This window comes from Vicugna pacos, chromosome 19 (assembly GCF_048564905.1).
Source record: "Vicugna pacos chromosome 19, VicPac4, whole genome shotgun sequence".
NCBI lineage: Eukaryota > Metazoa > Chordata > Mammalia > Artiodactyla > Camelidae > Vicugna > Vicugna pacos.
Genome location: NC_133005.1, coordinates 30,167,151 through 30,189,144, shown reverse-complemented (window position 1 = coordinate 30,189,144; position 21,994 = coordinate 30,167,151). Strand labels below are relative to the sequence as shown.

The 21,994-nt window shown below is 48.1% G+C and overlaps 1 long non-coding RNA gene across 1 annotated transcript in view; it reads left to right on the top strand.

The window, feature by feature from the left end:
• The window catches only part of LOC140687294 (uncharacterized), a 75,737-nt gene extending 68,969 nt beyond the window's left edge, over positions 1 to 6,768 (top strand). Inside the window, exon 3 of the long non-coding RNA XR_012061492.1 lies at positions 6,704 to 6,768. This is a non-coding gene — a long non-coding RNA (uncharacterized lncRNA). The remainder of the gene's footprint in view (positions 1 to 6,703) is intronic.
• The last annotated feature ends 15,226 nt before the right edge of the window (positions 6,769 to 21,994 follow it).

The window sequence follows — 21,994 nt, the reverse complement described above, 5'->3', positions numbered from 1 at the left end:
CTCCTTCTCGGTCCCTTGCCTCGTGTTTTCTTTCCCAGGCAACCTCCCTTCTGTCTACATGACTCGCAACACATCACTGACCAGCTCCAGACTCTCCACTAGCCTGGCCCTTGCCTGCAGGATGAAGTCAAAACGTCTTAGCGGCTCCTCCTGCGCCACCCTGCCTGGCCCCTGAGTCTGCTGTTCTGCCATCTCCTCTCCCCTCCAGCGCTCCGGGGCCCCTCCTACAAGCGCCCCACCCGTTCTGGTCTTCCTGCCTTTCTTAATACTGCTTCTCTGCCTGGAAACCTCTCCTTGATCTTTGTAAGTCAGATACCCACCCTTCACGGCTCAGCTCCAATATTTCTTCCTTGAGACATAATGTGGCATTTTGCCAGTTTTTGAGTTTCTTTTAAATAATTGTTACTCTGAGATAAATGATAGAAGGTACTGGGCTCCCACAGCACTTTGTATCTTTTTATTTTATTTTTTTTCCACTTTTTATCTAGTACTTACTATGTATGCCAGACGCCACGCTAAGCTGTCCTCATATATTGCCTTTTACAGTTCTCACACAAGTCTAGGAGATAGGTGCTATTTATCCCCATTTTACAGATAAGGAAACTGAGACTCAGAGATGTGATGTAAGAATAATGTGTGGTGGTCCTGATATTCAAATTCAGGTTGGTAGGATTCTAGAGCCCAAATCTGAATCTAAGATCTCTGTTCTTCCCTGAGGCTACTGCCTAGGGCTACTTCACCCACGCCTGGGGCCCCTGGGTTCCTCCCACAGGGATTCCTACCTCTAGATCCTAGATCAGTCCTGCTTGGGCCCCTTCCTAGGTCAGTCCTGACTGGGGACAGCCTAGTCCTTTCTCTGAGAGCTGAATGTGCTGGAAGAAGTAAGTCAAACGCAGCACTGTGGTGTGGGACCACTCCAGAGACCTTGCTGTGTCTGCTCACTGAGTCCCCATCCTTGAGGGTCCAAGACACAGGGTTTAAGTGTAAGTTAACTCTTCCTCATTTCTGGGTCTTGATGTAAAGGTCACTTCCTCAAGGAAGTCCTCCATGATTGCCTAGAGTGGGATAGATCCTGGATATATGTTCTTATAGCTTCCAGATCTTCTTCTCCTATAACTCATCACTCTTTTTTTCTTTTTTTTTTTTTGTAATGGCTCCTTTATCATTTGTTTCCCTGACTAGATTATAAGCATCACAAGGACAGGGGCTTTGTTCGTTGTTGTATTTCCAGGACCTTTCTCAGTGCTTGATGCATCCTAGGTGCACAGTGAATATTTGAATGGATGAATGAAACCCTGCTTGTCCTCTTTACCTGGTTATCTGCCTCACTAGTCTCCAGATACTTAGGGAAGCATGAAAGTGTGTGTGTTCCTGCCCCCTTCCCTCACTAAATGACTTAATGTTGAAGACACTGGTATGTATTGAAAGGGGACTGAAAGATGGATGATCACAAGGCCAGTAATGCCTGATTGTGAGCAGAACTTGAGACAGAAAACCCCTTCCTCAGCCTCGGCCAAGGAAACCCTCCTCACCACACGCCCTCTGGGGGCACAACCTGTGGCTGACAACCCAGCTGAAGGACAGGGAGTGGGCAGGTCCCCTGGGAAGGGCAGTGAGCCAGGCAGACTCCACATCCGGCCCCGGCCCCCTGGGAGCTCAGGGAAGCATGCTGATCAGTGGTATTGGAGACAGCTCCAAAGAGGAGTTTGACCCCAGGCACAGCCAAAAGGCTTCCCCCACTTTCTCCAGCTGCCTCAGTGGGAGTGGTTTGAGAATTTTAGTTTTCATCTGATTCAGAAAAGGCAGTGGCCAATGGGTCCTGCAGCGGCTGGAAGTTTTGTATCTGCCCTGCACCTCCTCAGGCATCCTGGGGCTTGGCTGGTGAGCAGGAAGGTCAGACTGAGAATCACGTCTCACATGCATATGTTGGTGCAGGGTGACTGATCCATTCTGGCTTGCCTGGAACTGTCCTGTCTTTAAAACTGAAAGTCCCGCTTTCAGGGACCCCCTCGTTCCTGGGCGAATGCTGGTGACTGGTCACTCTTCCTGGGTGACTCTTGTTCTTCTGTGACTAGCTTCAGACTGGATGCTTCAGACTGGCTGTTGCATCACTGGGTGCTGGCCAGTTTGTCATCATTTTGGCCACAAGACTGTTGGCTTCTTTGGGGCTCTGGGTTAGTCTGGGGCTGGGGACAGACTGCCATCCCAGCTCAGGCCTCTGAATGAGGCCAGACCCCAGGGACTGGTATTAGTCCTTTTATATTCAGTGTTAAAGACTGTGGGAGGTTCTGCAGAGGTTCCTACAGCTGCGGGGACCGCAGAGAACCTGGCAGTTCCATTCTCAGAGGGTTTTTTGAGGTCTTTGAAGTTGACAATAAAGACTTAAATGTGCATCTACTAAGTGACCTAGTAATTTCATTTTTTTTTTGTATTTACTTGGGAGAAATTTAAAAAATATGTAAAACCTTTTAGAAAAATGTTCACAGCAGCTTTGATCACAATAGCCTAGTTCTGGAAATAGCCCAAAATATTCATCAACAGGAGAAAAGAAAAAGAAAAGCTATGGTCTATTTATACAATGGAATACAACTCAGCAATAAAAATAAATAGATTAGCGATACACACAGCAATGTCAGTGAATCTCAAAAAAATCATGCTGAGGGAAGGAAGCCAGACATAAAAGCGTTCATTTGCATGATTCTACCGACGTGGAGTTCTAGAACAGTTGAAATGACTTACGGGAAAGACATCAGGGCAGTGGTAGCTTCTGGGAGAAGGTGTGTTTATGGGGAAAGTGCATAGGGGAACTTTTTGGGGTGTTGGGAAAATTCTGTGGGTTTCTGTTAAAATCGAAAGACTAATCTACTTAAAATCTGGGCGCTTCACTGATGTAAATTATACCAAAAAGTGGGAAAGGAGCCAGCTAAGGAACTGAATGTTTCTGGAGACTCTTAAAGAGCTGCTACACCTCCAGTTATTCTTTGGGATGATAGGCTCCTGGACAATGGGTCTGGCCCTGCTCTTTGTGACAAAGGTGACACATGCCAACTCATGGTCATGACTATTCCCGGCTGGACTAGAAGATCTTTGAGGTGGAGACAGGTTATCAGCTTGCTGTTCCCAGGGCCTGGCATGGGGATGGGCCTTAACAGGTGCAAAGGAAATTTTTTTTAAATAAATGAATAAACGAATGACTCTTTATATATTTATACATATATAAATATATATATTTTATTTATTGAAGTGGAATTGACTTACAATATTAAATTAGTTTCAGGTACACAACATTGTGATTCCATATATCTATAGATGATACTCCATAGAAAGTAATTATGAAATATTGGCCCCACGTGAAACATTGCATCCTTGTATCTCGTTTATTTTATACATAGTGGTCTATACCTCTCAGTCTGCTTCCCCTGTCTTGTCCCCACTGGTAACCAATAGTTTGTTACCTGTATCTGTGTCTATTTCTTTTCTGTTATATTTATTTGTTTGTTTTAATGTTTAGATTCTACATATAAGTGAAAACATACAGCATCTGTCTTTCTCTAGCTGACTTATTTCACTAAGCATGGTATCCTTCAGGTCCATCCATGTTGTTGCAAACGGCAATGTTTCATTCTGTTTTTTTATGGCCGAGTAATAGTAGACAAAAGACTCTGAATGGAATTACTTGAAAGGAATAAGATGTTTTTTTTGTTTTGGAGGTGGGGGGAGGTAACTAGGTTTATTACTTATTTTTAGAGGAGGTACTGGAGATTGAACCCAGGACTCTGTGCATGCCAAGCACGCACTCTACCACGTGAGCTATGCCCTCCCCAGGATGTTCTTGTACTTATGGGTGGTCCATGGTCCTGCCACCGGAAGAGAAAGTGGGTCATTGTGTTTTCATACAAGAAGGAGTCAAGTTTCCTTCCTTCCTTCCTCCCTCCCTCCCATCTTCCTTTTCTTTCTTTCTCCTTCCTTCCTCCCAGTTTCTCCTTCATTGTCTTCATCCCCTCCCCACCCTGCCTCAGAGGACTATCCATTCATTTCAGGCCCTTTGGTTCACTGAGTCCTTAAGGTACAGTGTTTATGGGCTTTCAAAGGATCTATGAAAATAGCTCAGAGCTGAATAAGGAAAGAAAACTGCAAAGTCTAAGAGTGAGTATTGAATTACTTGTGTATAAAACATGTCATTATGGAAACTAGTTCCATCCAACTCAACTCCTATGATTTCATAGTTGTATAAAAATTATACTCAGTGTAGGATATGCATGTATTTTAAAGTGCTTTCAATATGTGACATGGGGGAGCCTCCAAAAGGAAGAGGGACTAGGGCTCCCAAGGCTTTCAAATTGCTGTTCAATTGATTTATACTCGATATCGGGGAAAGTCATTTGCAAAAAACACACAAGAAAATGGGAGAGGACATAGGAGGAGAACAGAGTAGAATTGTCAATGTAGAGAGTTACGGAGAATAAACTTTCATTCATTTTTTACCAAAAAAAAAAAAAAAGAATCGCAGGTAATATATACATGCCTGGTAGTCAGAAAAATGACCCTTTAAAGATGTCCATGTCCTAATCCTTGGAACCTGTGAGTATGTCACCTTACAAGACAGAAGGGACTTTGCAGATGTGATTAAGGTTAATGACCTTGAGATGGGGAGATTATCCTGGATTATCCAGGTGGGCCCAGTGTCATCACAAGTCCTCAACACTGGGCTATGGTCAGAGGTAGACGTGACCACGGAAGAATGGTCAGAGAGAGGTTACGCTGCTGGGTTTGAAGATGGAAGTAACGGCCATGATTCAAAGAATGTGAGTGGCTTCTAGAAGCTGGAAACATCAGGAAATAGATTCTCCCCTGCAGGGCTGTGTTTTTTTGAGCCCATCAAAAAACAAACAAACAAACAAAAAAACCAGCCCTGCAGACACTTTGATTACAGCCCGTTGTCAGACTTCTAACCCCCACAACTACAAGATAATAGATATGTGGTGTCGAGGCCACTAAGCTCATAGTAATTGGCTATGCCAGTTAATAGCGGGCCCCCGTGGCATTCAGCTTGTACTCAATGTTTTCTATGGGCCAAGCACCGTGCTGTGTACTTTGCATGTATGAGCTTTCTGGATTTTCATAATAGCTCCATGAAGTGACTACCATCATCACCCCCATTTTAGTTTTTATTTTTTGGAGGGATGGGTGGGTAGAAGAGGTAATCAGGTTCATTTATTTAATTATTTATTTAATGGAGTTACTGGGGACTGAACCCAGGGTCTCGTGCATGCTGAGCATGCGCTCTACCACTTGAGCTATATCCTCCTGGCTCACCACCCCGCTCACTAAGATTGAGTCTTAGAGAGGGTAAAGAAATTGCCCAAGGGCACAGACCTTGTGAGGGACAGGAGTGGGATCTGAACCCAGGTTTGTCTGTTCCTGTGCTATGCAGTAGGGTGACTCACATCCAGAGTGAAAGCCTTGTATAATTTTTTTTGGTCTCCAATCCAGGATGAGTACGGTAAAGTCCCCCTTGGCAGAACCCCCGGGGAAAGATGGATACAAGGCACTACAACGTGACAGTTCTTTAGGACCTCGTGTTTTCATGCTTGAAAAACCATCTCCTCTCTCTCATAAATTGTCGACAGGACAACATGCTTTAGAACTGAAGAAGCATCTCTTTTCACATAACCAATTACAGAACTCATTACAAACTGTTTTTATCTGTCCATTAAGGTAGACATAATTAAGGCGACATTTTGCTAAGCTAGTCTGAGTGTGTGCTTTAGCGTAATAATGATGGCTTTTATTTCTCTGAGACTCTTTCTAATTTGTCTTGGCTTCATCTCAGGCCATCTCCTGTTCTCCCTTGCTCTCTGCTCTCCATCAGAAAATCTTCAGCCCTGTATCCCTGCCACATTCCTAGTTGGTTTCTACTCATCCTTAGCTGTCCTCTTAAGTCACACTTTCTCAAGGAGGCTACCCTGATGCCCAAACTGGAGGAATCCTCTGGAATTCATCCCCCTTTGTCTTCCTTATCACACTCATTGGTACAGACAATCATCACCTGTATTTCCCACTGCACCATAAGCTCATGAAAGCAGAGCCTCATGTTTGTGCCATTTCCCACTGTGTCCCAGGTGCCTAAGGAAATGCTTGGCATGTGGTAAGATTCAATAAATATCCAGTGGGTTCGTTCGTGATCGATTTGGTTTGGCCTTTGTGCCTCACTGGCCACCACTGGTGTCGACTTAGACCTTAACAGTGGGGAGGCAATTTTGGTCTCCCCTCGACCTTCCACTTCCTCCTCCTCCTGTTTTGGGAACATGCACCTATACCCGTGTGAGCATGCACGCGTGCAGAGGCTGAGCAACGTCTCTTCACATCTCCGCTCCGCCTTTAGGCCGGAGCCCCTGGGCCCTTGTCAGCAGACCAGGCTTCTGAATTGGTCTCTAGAGGGAGAGAGGGGTATCCAGGCTGCCCCTGAGAGATGCATTGCTTCTAGGAGCATCTAGCCTCCTGGGGGCCCTGGGGGTTATCTGTGCACCGGTCCATCATCTCTGTCTCTGACCAGCTCCCTGAGAGAGGCCTCCTTTCCCTGAAGCTCACACCCTGGGACTCCATTTCTGCCATCCCTGCCCTGCTGGGGGGCCAGCAGGTGAGCTCATACTCTCCCCCCTCCCCCGCAGGGGAGCCTCAGTAGGATGTTTTCTTCTTCCAGGATCTCCAGAAGATTACCCAGAATTCCATGACTGCTGCCCAGAAGGCACCCAGCTGAGGGTACGAGGCTGAGCTGCCGTCCCAAAGGGGGCCTGACCCCTGCACTCAGCCCTCTGGAGCAACCTCAGGTGGTCATTGCATAACCGGCAGTGAAACCCGTGCCACAGAGCAAAGACCTTTGACCGTGGAACCTTTGAGAAACAGACTGAGCCCAGGGTGATCTCTTGCGTCCCTGTTCCCAGCCTGCCTCAGCCCTGCCCCCCCCATTCAGGCCTTGTGTTGGCCTTTGCCCTGAACCTTGTCCCTTCCCAGTGTCCCTGGCCTGCTCCACCTACTGCCCAGACCAATGAGAGCCTGGAAGATAAGAGTCTGACAGGGGTGGGGGTGGAAGTGCCTTGGCCTCTGGAGCAGAATTGCAGCCACCCCTCCTCCGCCTCGTGCCCAGGGCAGTGGTTCCTGACCCCGGAGGCTGGGTCTCTGCCAGCTGGCCTTCCTGCCTGCCCCCTTTGTCTGCCTCCTGCTGCCTGCCCATCCTTGTTCTTCCACACCTCACTTCCAGACCATTTCCCCTCCGTAGCCCTTGTCCCCTATTCCCTCACCAAAACATGCAGAGAGTGTTCGGTAAGAATTTTGGAGTCTACAGACTTGGGTTCCACAGCTGGTCATTTGACATTGGACATGAGACACCACCTCTTTGGACCTCTGTTGCATCATCTGTAAAATGGGTTTGATATCCCCTTTCTCACAGGGTTGTCATGAGAGTGACATCAGGCGATGTACCCGCTGAACACATATTTCCTGAGCACCTGCTATGTGACAGGCACTGAGCTGTGTGCTGGGGTTACAGGGGTGAGTAAGGCAGAGTCTGCTTGGAAGGAGGCTACCGTCTAAAGAAAACTCTCACGCACGTTTGCTGAGATAGCCAACAAGTAAACAGAGCCATAAATTCCCACTGCATGTCGGATGGTGCTAAGCAGCAAACAGATGGGAAACAATGGTAGACGGCATCACCCTGAGAGCATCCTTAGCAGGGTTGGAGGGAAGAGCTGTTTTAGGAGATGGTACTAACCAGACCTGGAGGATGAGAAGGGGTCCACGACTGGAGGAGGGTGGGCTGGGCAGAGGGACATCTTGAGCGATAAGACTCTGAAAGCAAGAAACCACCTGGAGGGTTTATAGTTCAAAATGGGGGGGGGGTCTTTGTATCTTGGGAAAAGGGGGAGCAGAAAACAAAATATACTGGCTCCTGTGGGCCAGTGGTTCTCAAACTATGGCCCCTGGATTGGCAGCATCAGCATCCCCTGGGGCCTTGTAAGAAAAGCACATTCTTGAACCACACCCGAATCAGAAACTCTAGGGGTGAGGTCCTGCAGATGGTTCAAGTTTGAGAATCTCTGCTAGACCAAGGGAAAGAGTTTAGACTTTTATCCCCCAGTGTGAGAGAACACTATTAGAGAGCTTGAATCAAGGGAGAGAGGTGTCTAAATTGGGCTCCTAGCATCAGCCAAGGGCTGGAGTTCCCACCATCTACCTCTCACTTTTCCACACCCCTGCCTTACTGTCTCCTACCCGAAGTCCTCTCCTAGGGCCTCTCTTTGCAGGGATTGTACCCTGTAGGGCCACTTGGTTTTGCAAAGACCTGGATTTGAGCAACTTCCCTGTGGAAAGACCAGGAAATAAAACCCAGCAGACCATCACTTGGGTCTGGGAGCCAAGATTATTGGAAGGGGGGAGGCAGGTGCTACTCCCTCCAGGGCTCATGGGGCCAAGTACTGCGGGTCCCTCCTGTGTTCAGGTTGCTCCTAAGGATGTTCTCCAGTGTGCGTGGCTGGCAGAGGGGGGTGTCCCTTCCCACTGCCTGCCAGGCCCTGGGGCCCCAAGTTTGGGAGCCTGCTGTCGAGCTGATAACCCCTTGTCGAGCTGGTTGAGAAGCTACAGCCCTGATGGTCTGACCACACCCACTGCCAAGGGGCAAATTTCAACAGATTATTTAGATCAAAATTGCTAAAATACCGCGAGAGCCAGGCAAAATAGCCGAAATACTCAAGCAATTAGAGCCAAACACCTAAACTATTTGGAAAAGTTCAGGCAACTCGATCGAAACACGCAGAGCACTCAGGTAGAGCTGTTCAGCCATCAGTGTGGGCGGAGGAGCACCGCGGGGCTTGGCATCCATTTCCCGGCTTGGCTGTGTGCCTCTCAGAACCATCATGTCCTCTTCTGTAAAGCGGGGCCGGCAGCACCCACCTTAGAGGATTTGGGTCTGCTGGGAAGACTCAAAGGGCTGGAGGTGACTTGAATGGCAGGAGACTGGAGAGTCCAATTCCATGACTGGCTTCATTCACCAATCTGGTGCCTTGGCAGGGCTGGCTGGGCGCAGACTCAGCTGGGACGGTGCATTTCCACGCTGGCATGATGCCTCTGGCACGACAGCACAGCGTCCCAGGGAGTGAGATGGAAATGGAATGGTCTTTTTATGACGAGCTTTGGAAGCCATGTCGCATCATGTCGGCCTACCCTAGCGATTGAAACAGCCATGAGCCCACCCAGACTCAAGGAGAGAGAACCAGGCCCTACCTCTCAATGGGAAGAGTGTCAAAGAACTGATGCTTACGCTTTAAACCTGCCACACTGACCAGCCTTCCAGACTTAAGCCGGTTATCACCAGACCTGCCCCCTGTCAGGCCTCTCTGCTCTCAGCCCCGATGGTTAGCCATCGGGAGGGTCCTTCCTATTCGATGGATGCAAAATCATCAGCCTCAGAATTCAACTGACCTTGGTCTGTGACCTGAGGAAGGACGTAGTGTCCATGTCCCTGCAGCACGTGGAGGTCAGTGGAGCTGGGGAAGGGATGAAAGTCATCCTCCAGGCTCTCCCTCTCGGTGCATTTAAAAAGCAGTCATAAATAGATGAGAGCCTGGGAGGTGTGATTGATTTGTTTTATGAATCACAGAAGAGGCTGTAACTCACGGGAGATTAGGGTTGAAGTCAGTTGTGTGGCTCTCGCATTACACGTAGAGATTAATGACTTATCACACGAGGCCCCACCGTTAACCAGCTCGCCCACAGGGAGTTTAATAGCGGGGCCGCACAGGCCAACTTTAAATTCTTGAACAAATGCTCTGGGCTTGTGGGCAGCCCTAATTCTCCCCCATCAGTACCTGCCTGGTCAGAGCCATGGGGGCTCAGAAGCTGGAAAGTGGCTTGCTTCCCTCTTGGGAAGAAGAAGCTATGGATTCCCAAGGATGCTCAAGACCCATTTCCTTCCTGCCCCGTTGATTTCCTGAGCAGGATTTCTCAAGAGGGCTGAGGGGTGATGCCGCTTCTGTTACTACCACTAGCTAGCATTTACTCAGTGTCCAGTTTCTGGGCTGAGGGCTTTGTGGATTCCCACTGAAATCTCATGGCAGCCATATGAGATCAGCATTATTGAATCCATTTTACAGATGAGGAACACGGGCTGGAAGCTGTAAGGACTCATGGACACATGGAAGGAGCATGGGCTGGAATCCCATGGAGCTGGGCTGGAATCCTGCATGTGTGCTTCCTTCACCAGCATCCTTGTTGTCTTGGAGCTCCAGTTGCCTCGCTGGTGAAACGGATAACGTCCAGCCTTTGCAGAGGAGTTCTAGGGCTATGTGACCAAGGTGCCTGGCACTTAGGAGGTGCTCATTCAGAAGACAGCCCAGGAGGCTGCTGGGGATAAGAAAGGGACCATGTGCTTCTGAGACAAACCTGGCATTCCATGGGTGCCTCTGGAACCATCTCTAGGAGGGGTCAAGGTGTAGTTCAATAGGGCCGACCTGATGGCTGGACAGAGGCTGGAGAAGGATGGAGGTTAGGTGCCACACTTGGCCACGAAGCAAAGTCTCCAGCTCAGAGTGCCCAATGATGCATGTTGCAGGACGGTTAGGAGAATTCAGGGCTGGACTGGCAACTCCGGCAGCAGGGTGACATCTGCCCTGACCAGGGCAGCAGCTGCCAGAGGTCTCAGCTGAGCCTGCATTGGGGCTGGAGTCACTGTGTTGCTAGTGGGCACCCAGCAAGGCCACGGTAGTCCTTGGCATTCCTCACCTCAACCTGTCTGTTTGTCTTCATGTCTCAGCTTCTGCCTCTGCTTCCTTGACCAGCACACCAAGCGTGTGCTTGGCATGCATGAGGTCCTGGGTTCAATCCCCAGTGCCTCCATCTAGGGAAAAAGTAAAAGAATGTGGGTGGGGGTGAGTAATTGCTCGGTGGCGGGGTGCATGCCTAGCATGCACAAGGTCCTGGGCTCTATCCCCAGTACCTCTGTTAGAAAAACAAACAAACAAACAAACAAACAAAAAAACACTAGCTTGGCATATAGTAAGTGCTCAGCAAATATTAGGTATTATTATTGTTGTTGTTTTGGATGTCAAGCATTGGGTTTGTTTTTGCGATTACAGACGTGAATGTGTCACAGCCTATGGCGTGGCTCCAAGGAACTCACATTCTAGAGGGACAGGCTGAACATTTGCCAGAAAATTATAATGCGATGTGTTTGGAGCTGTGATGGGGGAAACAGAGCACCATGGCACCATTCAGGAGGGCTACCTAGGCCAGCCAAGGTCAAGGACAGGAAGCCACAGAAGACCTTCTAGGAAAAGTTCTCGGGTATGGCCAGCCCACTCCTCCAAGTCCTTAGAGCTTTGTCTTATGGGTTCTATCCCACGACCCCAATTTCAGCTGACCTGTCATTGGATATTCTCACCGTTCTTGCCAAACCCCTCCTGGAACTACTGTGTGTCAGCAGGTCCCTGCTGAACAGAGACTGAGGTGGGGGGTGGGGACAGAGGTGAATCAGACGAGGGTCAGGCAGGCCCGCCACACCCTGTGGGTGAATCGAGGGGATTAAGAAGACAGTTACCATTTATAGAGGATTCACCGCATGCTGGGTACTAGGTTAAGAGCTTTATAAACTTTGTCCCATCTGATTCTCAACTAATCTCTGGGGTTGGCACTGTTGTTACCCCTCACGGACGCCGAACAGATGCTCTGAGAGGTGGCACAGCTGGTGCCTGGCATCGTCAGGGCTTGGACCCAGGTGGCTTGGCACCAGGACCCAAGTGCTCAGACACTGTGCTGTTCAGCCACCTGAATACCCTGTGGACACATGAGTGTCCTGCACCTTAGTCATTTCTCTTATTAATTATCACACTCTCGTATTTTAAAATAGTGGCAAAAAGTAAGAAAATAAAAGCCAACCACAGACAATCCAAAATGCAGAGACAATGTGACTCTGTTTAAAAAAAAAACTTTTTTTTTTAATAACCCGTTTCTCCAGCAAGATAATGATGCTTGACCCTTTAGCTCGATCCTTTATTAGCTGTGTGATTCTAAGTTAAACGCTTTGTAGCATTCACTGTTAGTGCACCCACTTTATCCACCCAGATCCCTTCTGTGCACATCAGCCAACAGCCAGCCCACTTGCCTTCTGGCTGCAGGAACCCCCTCCCTCAGCCTGTGTGCACGGAGAGCCAGTTGCATGGGGCAGATATTCCGCAGCTGGTTCCCCAGTTGGGACAACTTTGAGGTGTGACCCCTACCATTTGCAGAGCCGCCCTGTGGGATGGAGCCAGACGCCCCCTCTGGGGGTCTTTGTCTCCTAGAGCACCCCTGCTGAGCTCCTGCCCCTCCCAGCTGTTTCTCACCACCCCGCCACCTCTTCCTGGGAATGTCTTCAACCATTTTTGTCTCAGTCAAACCCAAATTGATGGATATCCCACAAAACCCCCGGCCAATACTCTTCAAAAATGTCAAGGTTGAGAAGTTTGAAGTCTGCTCATCTTATGCCTTCATTACAGGCCTTCCCGGCTGGTCTCTGGGAGGAAATCAATAAGATAAAGGGGTCATGTTCATTAGGTGTGGTTCAGTCACATCCATGTTCCCTGGAAAAACAAGCACCTTGAATGATCAAGTTCAACATCGTGTGAATTAACATCAGGACGGGGCAGAGAGTAACGTAAAACTGTGACATGACTTATCGTGCTTTTGACGTTCGGGGTACCCCTCCATAGACAGGCCACTGGGGTTTATAGGGTGAATCCTCTACCAACTGACCCTGAACAGAGCAGGAAGGACATTAAGAGATGGCTTTTCTTGGGAGGAGAGTGACAGGTTACTAAGGACTGATTATGTGATATAAATAATGCTTGGGAGAAGTTGGTCACTTTCTCCATTGCATGAGCATAGCTGTTGTATATATCTACATTTAATGAGAAATCAGTCTCATTTTGGGAAATTGAAGAGAGAGCAGTTATCTTAAGAGGAAAATTGAATCAGAAGAGCCAAAATAGTAAGTATATGCGTATCAATCGCATTTCACTGAGGCCATTATGTTTTGCAACTGTTTTATTCAGAACGTATCATAGGTCTCCTGATATAATTAATAAAATTTAATCACTTTTGTTGTTAAAAGAAATGTCAAGGTTGAGAAAGACAAAGGAAGACTGAGAAGATGTTTCTGCTCAAAGGAGACTAAAAAGACCTGAGAATTCAACACAGTTCAAGATCCCATCCGGGATCTTTATAAATAGCTTATAAAAGACATTATTGAGATAATCGGTCAAATTTGAATATGGACCGTGCAGGTAATAGTATTGTAACCTTTGTGATTTTGAGAACTATACCTTGATTATATAAGAGGGTGTCCTATTTCTTAGGGCATAAACGCCAAAGTATGTGGTCATAAACGTGCATGAGGTCTCCAAGTAACTTTTACATGATTCATGAGAGGGAGAAAGAGAGAGAGAGAGAGTGAGAGAGAACAGCAAAAATTAACAACTGGCACATCTGGTTGGGGATATAGAGGAGCTTTTAGACTGCTATTGCCACTTCTCTTTAAGTTCGAAATTGTATCAGAATAAAAGGAAACTTTGTCTCAGAGTCTATTTTCAGGGAATCCAACCTATACACCGTCTGAGCCTCAGTTTCCTCAATTGCTAAATAGAGACCAGGGTCCTTACCCACCTAGACCATGGCCAGGCTTAGAGCAGCAGGTGTCTGAGATAAGCCTGGCATGATGACCAGAGCCTGTATCACCCTAAGTACACATCCTGGAACACAGGGCTTGGGAGGCCTGCAGAGAGCTCCCAACACCTACTGCAGGGGCCTCAGAGAAACACGCTGTGTCCCCAGATGTCTCTCTGTGCCCACACTTACCCTGTGTAGCCTGCCTCTTTGCAGAACCCTTCCTGGTCCGCAGCTGCGGTCAGTGATTTTTTTGTAGATTAAAAGAAACTCTGGAGGAGAGAAATTTTCCCTGGGGAGATCAAAGAGCCAGCCTAACATAAAAGAAACCATATAAAACTATATACATTAGGAACAAAACAAAACCAAAAAACCCAACCGGGAGCATGAACCATATGTCAGAGTCGGTAAGTTTGGACTTCAGCAATCTTCTCTATAGAGTTGCCAACTGAGGCAGGAATGTCGCCTTGTCCAGGAAAGGCAGCCGCATAAAAGGGAGATTTTTATGGACTTTGGCGCAAGGACGAGGCAGGAACTATATGTCCAAAGCTTTGTGAAGAATCTCTAGGACTGATGTGGTTTCTTTTACCCTTACTTTTAATCAGTTACTATAAGTCAGGCTTTAAGCAGAGAAACAGAACTAGCAGGAGAGAGGTATGAAGATTTATTGTAAGGAGTTGGCAGATGAGAGAGTGAGGGCTGGCTCGGCCAGTCTGAAATCCATAGAGCAGGCTGGAACTCTGGGGCACGAACTGAAACTTCTGTCCATGAGCAGAATTTCTTCTTCAGGGAAACCTTAGCTCAGCTTTAGAGGTCTTTCAGCTAATTGAATCAGGACCACTCAGTTACACAGGAAAATCCCCACACTTGAAGTCAACTGATTATGGACATTAATCACATCGACAAAATATCTTCACAGCAACTCCTAGATTAGCATTTGATTAAATACATGGGGACTGTAGCCTAGCCAAGCTGACGTGTAAAACTGACCATCACAGTCACCAATATCAGGTCTTCAGAATCCCTCCCCTCCTCTCCACTCTTGTTTACAAGCCCCAAGGTCAGTGGCTTTTCTCTGGCTTGCCAGCATCGGGGCCCATCATCTCCAAGCCAATCCAGTGTGACATACTCCAGATCAGAAGTCACTTGTTTCTGCCCATCGATTATGGAATAGAAACTCAAATCTTAAGCTGAGCAATTACCACCCTTTATTTTGTACCAAAGCCCCAACCCCATCTCATCTCTTTCACACCTCTTTTTCTGCAGGTAATGAAAATAACTGACATTTCTTGAACATCTGCCAGTTCCCAGGCAGGCATTTGTACCAAATGCTTTGCTATACACTCTCTAATTCAATGATCAGAACAACTGTATTATGCATATGGGGAAACTGAGACATGGAAAGATGAACCTTTCAGTCACACAGGTAGTAACTGGCTTAATGTACAATCCCACAAAGTAGGACACCACAGTCCATGACTTTGGGTACTACATTATGCTGCCTTTCTGAAGGCTGTCTTCTCATTTGGCCAATGATCTTCTGCTTATCCTCCAAAGCCCACTCCAAATGCCACCTTCTCTCTGAAGCCTTCCAGATTTCATTGAATTTGCAGTCCTCTCTTGTGTGCCTTCCTGGTTCTTGTCTCACTGCGTTTTTCATGCCCCTTTACCATGATGATCTGCTAGCATGTCTGCAGTTTCCTTCCACTGGATGTGAGCCCCTCATCTGCTTCCCAAGACTCAGTACAGGGTCTGACCCATCACTGATACCAATGATTGTCATCAAGAATTAACTTATTTGGGAACTTATTATCTCTCTCAAGGCCCAGCTAATGGCTGGCAGGGCTGAAAGCCTTCAATTACTCTGCTTTTTTTTGTCTCTATCAACGTATTCCTGCAATAAAATAGGTGTTGAATTCTAATCCTCTCAATGGCCATTGCAGCAGAGTGATGGCCAGTTGTACACTGTAAACCAATTAACCAGGGTGTGGCAGCAGGTGCCTCTCCTACCTAAAGGAGTTGGGTAGGTGCCTCCATTGCCCGCTTCCTCTCAACTATATTTCTCAGTGTCTTAATGGCTCAAAATTCTGGGAATTATTGGATGTCAAAGCAGTTAATTGCCTGGGAGGTTGCGAGGGTCCAAGCGTCGATGATGTGGTGCTCAGCAGTGTGCCTATCTGAAGCTTTCTGGCATCTCTAGGGGCCCTAATTTGCATGTGACCCTGAGGTGCTTTCTGGGACCAAGGAGCCAGCAGAGACTCCAGTGCTCCAGGACCAAGATTCTTGGATATGAACATCAGATGCTGTGGTCAATCTTTTCGATTTGGATTTTTGTAGATTATAATAATATATAATATAAAGTTAATGGACTCACCCTGAGGTAGGTGAGCTTCCACATGGCCGAGATGAGTGTTAATAGGAGGTGTCATTTGACTGTCAGCTAATCTAGCCTCAGAATGACTTGTGCCCAAGTCCCTGAGACCCCGGGATAGGATGCACATAGATTTTGCCCTACATGGGGAATGCCTCTTACTTGATGGGTTGCTCAGTAATATGTACCCTTGGTGCGAATGAAGTCCTCTCAACCCAGGGAGAACATCTTCATGGGGAGAAGAGCTGGATGTGCCCACTTTGGCTGGGAGCGGAGGAGTGATGCCTAAACGGCCCGCCATTAAGTCCAGTATCATGATTAGCCTCCCATCCATGAGGATGGCTAGTCATCACAGGAGGATTTTAATGGTGGTCACCCAAGACCCTGAGGAGGAAAAAGAGAGATCTAAGCCCTTGTAGTTCTTTTTATTCTGCTTGGTGGCCTCAGAGTCAGTCGCTGGCTTCATCCCCGCTGCAGTTGCAACTGGTTTGCCTGGATTGCATGGTTTCTCCGCCTTCCTGCACCTGTCCCAGTGCCCCCTCCTGAGAGCTGCATGCCATGGGTTCTCGGGACTGGGAATTTCCCAAGGGTGGGGACTGTCTCAGTCATCCGTGTCACCCTGACATCCAGCACAGGGTTGGGCACATCACTGGTATCCAGTTAAGACTTGATGAATGAAAATGAGGCACAGATCACAGACAAGACCCAGTTGCTTCATCCTTAGAGACAAGGTGGTTGGCTAAGATCTGCTGTAATTTCCCTTCTGTGCAGATACAGCTCAATGTCCTCAAGGCGATGAAGAAATCTGGCACAATCCAGGTATTAATTTTGTGTTGCCAATTATGATGATAATAAGAATTCTCCTTCACGCCCTAGTATTCTGGCTTGAATGTCTCAGGTGGGTATTTTCCAATTCTTCTGTTTGCACTGTACTCTAGGGTTGTGGCCTTGATCCTCCAGAGCACTGGTTTGGGAGTTTGAATGAGTCAGATGGACTGGATGGTAGATTAGCTGGGAGAGTGTAAAAAAAATATGAAACTTAAGGCCAAAGAGACTCAGTTTCATCATGATTTATCATTTACTGTTTAGGTGGTTTGGGGTGAAAGAAAAAAAAAAAAATCCCTAACCTCAGTTTCCACATCTATATAATGGGTATAGTCATATCTACCACAAAGCATTGTTCAGGGTATTAAGGAACTGTAGGAAAGAGCCTGAGATAGGGAGCTCAGGCTGATGGAGGAGATAGATAAGTAACCAAATAATTGATCTGTGAGACCTGTATTCTGGCAGAAGTCAGTCCAAGTGTGGGGTCTTTAATTATTAGTGCCCACCCCGTGCCATGGCCTGTGCAAGGCAGAGGGGCCATGATGGTTTATGCCCACACCTGTGTAAGTGTGATGCTCTCGGCTCTCCACAGCCCTTGGCCCGAGTGGATCCTGGCTTGGGCTCTACAGCTTTGTCATCAGACAATGATGAAACAGCTCTTTGAATGTAAGGTCCTGCACACACGTGTGAATTTAGTTCCGAATGCACGTCAGTCACAGGAAATAGAAAATAATAGCTTTGGGGAGGCAGCATCTCAATGGCTGCAGAGGGCACCGGCTTCTGGACGCGTGGGGGAAGCATGCACTTGCCTTGAAATGATCAAAACCTGTCCCTCTACCAAACCACATGCAAAAGGGGCACACTCTGTGACCATGTTCAGGTTGGAGGGTTCAGAGAGTAAAACGGAGGCGGGGGTCAAGGTAGAGAACAGGACAGGAAGTGGCTGGTGGGCCCTACCAGACCCCTCCCCCTGCCCCAGGAGAATAAAGATGATTCTCACAGGGAACGTTCACATGCCTGGGAGTGAGTTCAGGCTGAGGGCTGGTCTGTGAGCCTGTGGGGAAGGAAAAAGGGCAGCGGGTACCAAGAGCCTGGTGAGTGAGGTGTCAGGTGATCCAAGCCAGGTCCCCTGACCTCTTTCTGAGCCTCAATTTCTTCACTCGAGAGGATGGTGCTGAGCTATGTGCAGCAAGAGGCAAAACCAGGATAGTTGTACAGTTCTTTGATTACACAAATCACGGAATAATAGCATTTAATTATTTATAACGTGTTTTGAGATCTCAGGATGAAAGCTGTGGGGGCTGTAGCATGTTATTAGCCAGTTGTCAACCACCTTTGTTCAGGTAATAGACTTAATTACTACATTAATTGGAAACAGCGGTGGCGAGGAGTGACGGACCTCCCGTCCTGGCTTCCTCCCTGCCCGCTTCCCAGCTCTCCCTGCCGGCCCAGGGTGGGGGAGTGTGTCCACCTGTTCTGAGCCCTTCTCCTTACCTGGGGTCCCTCCAGCGCACCCAGCCTGTGCTCTCCCCGTGATTATCGCCCAGGAGTGCTCTGTGTGCCGGCACTTCCTGGGCTTTTTGTGGTTGATGAGGCTGCTCTCTGCTGTCCCAGTGTATCAATCACCAGCTCTAATTAGACTGTAAATGTTGTCGTTTTTTTTTTTTTTCTTCCCCTTAAGTTTGTTGCTGGTCACGTGGCCGATATGTAAATCTTAGTCCCCGGAGCAGTTTAATGGCTGCGGTGACCACAGGTAGTAACTCAGCCTCCCCTATAAATGGAAAATAAAAACAACAACCCATTACTGGTGATGGTAGGTCTGCAACCTGCACGGGGAGCGTCATAAAGTTGAGCGATGGCTCCTGGGCTCCGCTGAGGACAGGGCAGGGGAGGGGCTTCGGGTGGCGGGAGAGCAGATTTGTGACCTGCCATTTCCAGGTTGTCTTTCCCTCCCTGTCCTGGTCCAGCACAGCCACAGGTGCTGAGGAACTCCACCTGCCCTCGCAGCTGGCAGGAAGCACTTCTCATCCTGCTCCATCTCCGTCTACCTATGAGCCTTGCCGCCCTCATTCTGAAGCTAGTGTGTGTCCCGAGGAGCTGACTGGGGTCACTGCAGTCCTGTGGTCCCCCTCACTTGTGCCACCAGTTTGAGAATAGCAGACTGACAGAGTGGAAGTGAACGTGGAGATGTCTTCGTGTGTTAGTGGCTGCTGTATCCCCAGCATTTAGAGCCAGGTCTGGCATGTGGTAGGCACTCAAATTTTTTGTTTTGAATGAAACAATGAATGAGTGAATAAGTGAAGGCTCTAAATTTGGTGGCCCGGGTCTCTGAATCCCAGCTGCTCTGCTTGCTAGCTGCTGTAAAGTGGGAAAGTTACTTAACCTCTCTGAACTTCAGTTTCCTCATCTGTAAAAAGGAGAACAGATGCCTATATCCCGGGGTTGTTGGGGAGGTTAAAGCAGATGACATATCTAAATACGCCTAGCCCTGGCTGGTACATGTGTTACTTCAGGATGACAAATGAGGATTATTGAGGCTTTGGGAGGTTAAGAGGTTCACCAATGTTTTCAAGGAGTGGAAAATGTTGCAGGGAGAACACAGGTGTGCTGAGTCATTCAGATTAGGCTCTTGTCACCGTTCTAAGTGATGTCATAGCTATCAGAGAGGATTGTTGAGGATCCTGAATTCCCCAGGGATCCTCAGAACCTGTTCAGATCTGATACCCACTTTAGCAAGTGTCTATTGATGTCTGTGGTCAGTGGGGCTAGACTTGGGGATAGGAGTGAATAAAACCCCTGTCCTCAAGGGGTCACATTCTGGTGGAGAACATAAAGGCAGTGAAAATGACAGTGGCATATGAACAGATCAGAATGGTGTTGTGCACAGAGCTTTGCAGGAACTCACAAGTGGGAGGGTCTAACTTTTTCCAGGGGTATCTGGGAAAGCTTCACCGAGGACAGGATGCAAGATGAGTCTTGAATAATGAGAAGAAATGCTTTTCTAGTGAAGCTGGAGTATTAGAGATAGAAAAAAAATAGGGCATGATGTGAAAGTGTAAATGTACATGGAGATTTCATGGACTGATGACTGGTGTGGAGTAGAGGTAAATGGAAGAGGAGGCCGATCAGGCTGGGCCAGATAATGAAGGGCTTGTAGGCTATTCTAAAGATGTGCTTTTTATTAAGAGCACTGGGGAGCCCTAGAAGACTACAAGCACAGAGAGTGACATGGCCATACTTATGATTTGATAAGATGACTGTTGACTGACTGGTGAATGAAGCAAAGGACTTCAAAACTGGGCACAGTGAACTCAGGTTAAGATGTGAATGAAGTGAAACTGGATGTGTATGACATACCTTGCTCTCCGCATGTGTCATTTTACTTACCCTCCAATGTAGCTATAAGCCAAGGAATGCCAAGGGATGCCAGTAACCACCAGAAGCAAGGAGAGGCAACTGTAAAAGACAGCCTGTCCCTGCTGACATCCTGATTTTGGACTCCTGGCCTCTGGAGAGGTGAGAGAACCAGAAATTCTGACGAGTTGACTGAAGTATCATTTTGGTTCTATCCACATGGTGTCGCTGTTGAACACCTGTCTTGTACAGCCCAGGGAGCCCTGGTACTCAGATGCAGTGATACCCTTGCTGGCCTAAATCCCTGCACAGCTCACAGAGGTGGGCTTCAGTGGGTACATCAGGCTCTCGATGCAGCAAGACCCCAGTGGTTGTATTCCTGAGCCTTTATGCAGGGGAAGGTAGATTGTGTCTAAAACTGTTATGGAATTAGTCTTCTTGATTTGAGGTTATAAAAGCTCCTGCCCTTCTCCCATCCCTGGAGGGTGCTGATGGGAAGTCATTTAACCTGGGGAGATCAGGGCAGGGTCTAGTTACTCCCACAGGGAGGCCTTCCTTCACCCCTAAACTCAAGTTGGGGCCCCTACATGGTGTTCTGTGCTTTAGCATCCTCGTACCTGTTGCATCTGCACTCATGTGGTTATTTGTGTGATTTTTTGGTATAATGTTTGCCCCTCTTCCCCAGCTGGGGACCCCATCGGCTAGGTACCGGGAATGTTTTCCCGCTTCCGTGTTCTCAAAGCCCAGCACAGAGTCTGGCACTTAAGGAGAATTTGGCACAAACCTCAGCTCTTTTGCCAACTATCGTGGCTGTGAGATCTGGGGCTGCAATCTCCCTAAACTTCTGTTTCTTCATCTGAAAAGAGGAAGTGAAGATACGCCCACTTCTAAGGGATGCTGAGAAGAGGGACTAACACGCAGCGCGGGAAGCACAGCACGCTGCCGGGCACAGAGCAGACAGTCCCTGGACAGTCATTTAAAATGTCTGAGCCCCCGCCCTCCTTTCCTTCTTTTCTTGCCTCCATCCTCTTACTGCTCACTTCCCCACCGTCTAAGAGTTTTGTGTGCATGTACGTGTGCAGGTATGTGTGTGTGTGTATTTGTGTGTGTTGCGTATGTGATTATGTGCATTTGTGTGTACATGTGTATGCATGTGCTTGTGCCTGTGTGTGTGTGTGTTTGTGCATGTATTGCGTGCATGTTAAGGGGAGCATGTGTGCTCACCTCCAGCACAGAAGGCTCTCAGCCTTGAGGAGTAGGACTGTGAATAGATCTTGGGTAGAGGAGTCTTTTGCTGCCAGTTCAGGGGCCCTGCTGTCGGGGAGGCCTGGCACCCGAGGGCATGTCAGGACACTGTAGCCCTCAGAGCTGTCCTCACCTGCCCTGGCCTTAGCTCCACCCCCACAAACACCTACAGGGGAGGAGGCCTCGATTGTGAAGAGGGCCGAGTACCCATGTAGCTGAGTTCATCTTTTACCTGCGTCATCCTGGGTCTCCTGTGGCTCCTCCTGGCCTCTGGGCTTGGCGTGAGAGGATTGTGAAGGTGGAGAACATGGCAGGTAGTGGTGGGGCTTTCTTTCCTCCTTTGGGAATTGCCAGATGGCAGTTATCAGGGAAGACCCTAGAGATGCCACCCATGAGTGACCTTGGCACGTTGTTGGTGTCTCAGTGTTCTCTTCTGTATAATGGGAATTTTTGAGTTAAGAGCAGAAGAGAGAGTCTTAGACAAAACAGACCCCCAGGCCAGGTAGC